Source organism: Papio anubis, chromosome 13 (genome assembly GCF_008728515.1).
Source record: "Papio anubis isolate 15944 chromosome 13, Panubis1.0, whole genome shotgun sequence".
Classification (NCBI taxonomy): domain Eukaryota; kingdom Metazoa; phylum Chordata; class Mammalia; order Primates; family Cercopithecidae; genus Papio; species Papio anubis.
The window spans coordinates 78,787,499-78,790,621 of NC_044988.1; the positions used below are offsets into that span (position 1 = coordinate 78,787,499).

At 48.2% G+C, this 3,123-nt stretch overlaps 1 pseudogene; it reads right to left on the reverse strand.

Annotated features, from left to right (window-relative positions):
• Positions 1–679: 679 nt before the first annotated feature.
• Positions 680–1,795, reverse strand: LOC116270112 (annotated as a pseudogene).
• Between the last annotated feature and the right edge of the window lie 1,328 nt (positions 1,796–3,123).

Here is a 3,123-nt window from a genome sequence, read left to right on the forward strand (position 1 = left end):
ACAAACAAACAAATTAAAAATGAAGTTATTAAAAATCTCAACCTGACCAGACAGGAAACAATTTAAAAACCTTTAAAGGCGTATTGAGAAAAAAAAACCAGCTTAAAAAAAAACACCACACATTTGTTATGACCAAAAAGAGACATCTTTAGGTAAAAATAATAAAAACCCCATGCTGCTTAGATAATACAGATAGTTCTATTTATCTGGTCAACGCGCAAAAAGCAAGCACTTAAGGTCTTCAGCTGCAATCTTTTGTTCATTTCTTTTTGCTGGAATTTGATATTTCTTCTTGTTGGATGACTAAACTGGGTGATGGTAGAGATGGTAAGTCGGCATTTACTCAGCCCCGCCCTGCTCAGCCTCGGGAGCTGACGAATTCTCAGCTGGTGGATCGGCTGCTTTTGTCTCTTTGCCATCTTGTGGTTTAGGGTTTTCTTTTCTTTTCTGTTTTTCTTTTTCTTTTTCTTTTGAGACAGATCCTCGCTCTTGTCCCCCAGGCAGGAATGCGATGGCGCGACCTCTGCTCACTGCAACCTCTACCTCCCGAGTTCAGGCGATTCTCCTACCTCAGCCTTGAGAGTAGCTGGAACTACATACAGGGGCCTGTCACCATGCCTGGCTAATTTTTGTATTTTTAGTAGAGACAGGGTTTCACCATATTGGCCAGGCTGGTCTCGAATTCCTGACCCCAGGTCATCTACCCACCTCGGCCTCCCAAAGTGCTGGGATTACAGGCGTGAGCCACCACGCCCGGTCCGTTTAGGGTTTTCTGGGCGTCTGCATCTGTAATTGAAGTTGCGGCGGTACCGACGTTGAGGTGGCTGCTGACCTTGGGTCTCACCTCTTTGATTTTCTTTATCCTCTTCATTGCTGTCCTCTCTAGGCTGTCTTTGGCAAGGAGGGCCCCTGCAGAATCGTGGTCTATGTCCCTGATACATACTCTGCCGCATGGATCTACCTTGTTCTCCCGCACCCTGGTTGTCAGCATTCTCCATCACTTCTCCCTGCACAGGAGGGTTGGAATACCGTGGCCCACGCCCATAGGGTCTCCGCATGTAGGAAGGTGGGAACCTTCGCCTGCGGTAGGGCCAGCGTGGTAGGGCCTGGCCTTCGGGGGCACTCTCCTATCCCTCGTTCTTTCCCCCACTCTCACTATTCTTGTAATTTTGCTGGTAATTGGGTGGAGGACCCCTATGACGTGGATAGCATCTATAAGAGTTACGGTCTGCTGCATATTTACTGCCTTGAACTGGAACACCACCAGGACCTATAATACGTGCTGCCTCCGCACCCTTTTCTCCTTCAACAACATCAGACTCCACAGTCTCTCCATCTCCTACACTGCGAAGGTACCTCCTGGGGTTTATTCTTCTTTTTGGCAGTCTGGGGTACAAATATATCTTCCTTAATGTCATTCCTGTATGAAACCATATCCGTTCCTTATGTTGAACCATTTTACTGTTTCCAAAACCTTAGTTGCGGTGACCTGCTTGTCCCCGCCGGCAGGTGCCGCTGATGTGAAGCCGCCTGGGCCACCGCTTCCTACGCCGCTGCCCATAGTGCCTGGTGTTGTGTCACCCGCGCTGAGGGCGGGGACGGCGGGCGGCTGCTAGGTCTCGGCCTTGCTGCTGAAGGTTGCGGCGATGGTGACTGGGGCCGGCTGCGGCAGCTGCGGCTCCTCCCGGGGTGTGATGGTAACTAGCGCCGGAGGCGGCGGTGGGGGCTGCTCAGGGATCTCTGGGGTCCACTCTCCGCTCAGGCTACCGATCGAACTCTTGGCTCTCTTAAAAAGTTAGTGTGGCCGGGCGCGGTAGCTCACCCCTGTAATCCCAGCACTTTGGGAGGCCGAGGCGGGTGGATCGCCTGAGGTCAGGAGTTTGAGACCAGCCTGACCAACGTGGTGAAACCACGTCTCTACCAAAAAAAAAAAAAAAAAAAAAAAAAATTAGCTGAGCGTAGAAGCTTGCGCCTGTAATCCCAGCTACTCGGGAGGCTGAGGCACTCGGGAGGCTGAGGCAGGAGAATCGCTTGAACCTGGGAGGCCGAGGTTGCAGTGAGCCAAGATGGCGCCACTGCACGACAGCCTGGACGACAAGAACGAGACTCCGTCTCCAAAAAAAAAAAAGGTTAGTGTGCAGTCGTTTAGTGTGCAGTCGTTTTGGACATACTGAAGTGACTAAAATTGAGACTGAGAAAAATAAGTGTATTAATCGTGGATCATAGCTCTTTTTCTAAACCTATTTTTGGACTGCCTTTTGCTCTAATAAAAAACAGGCTTACTTGGTGAAGTATTTGTTCAAAGACAGGTCTTTATGAGTAATCTTTGGAGGAAGATGAAGTGGGTTAATTTTACTTTAAAAGCTCTGTGGGATGCCAAAGCTGGTAGGATGTGCGAAAAGATGGGCTTATGGTATTTTAAAAATCAATTTGAAAAGAGTTGTGACTCGTATTTCTCATCCCAGTTAATATTCCTGAGTTTGAATTTTGTGAAAGATCGTTACAACGACTTAACTGAAACATGATCAGGCAGGTATTTCATATTCTGGTACATTCTTTATGATCATTCACTGGCTGGCAGACTTCACATGTCGTTTCCCTGGGTCCAGGAACCTCCCTGCTGTTGTCAGCCTCCACTAAAAATTTTCAGTGTAAAATATAGACCTGATCTAGTCATGTTCCTGCTTAAAAATCCTTACTAGCTCTCCCACTTCTCCTAGAATAAATAAAGTCCAAAGACATTCCAGGCTTGCAAGAGCTGATCGTCAGTTGATCTGGTAAGCTTATTTTCTGGTTTTTTCACATCCTTTTTTTTTTCTTTTTTTGAGACAGAATTTCCCTCTGTCGCTCAGGCTGGAGTGTAATCCCGTGATCTCAGCTCATTGCAGCCTCCGCCTCCAGGTTCAAGTGATTCTGGTGCCTTAGCCTCCTGAGTAGCTGGGACTATAGGCGCATGCCATCAAACCCAGCTAATTTTTGGATTTTTAGTAGAGACGGGGTTTCACCATGTTGGCCAGGCTGATCTTGAACTCCTGGCCTCGAGTGATCTGCTTGCCTCAGCCTCTCAGAGTGCTGAGATTACAGGTATGAGCCACCACACCTGGACACAAATCCTCTACTTCC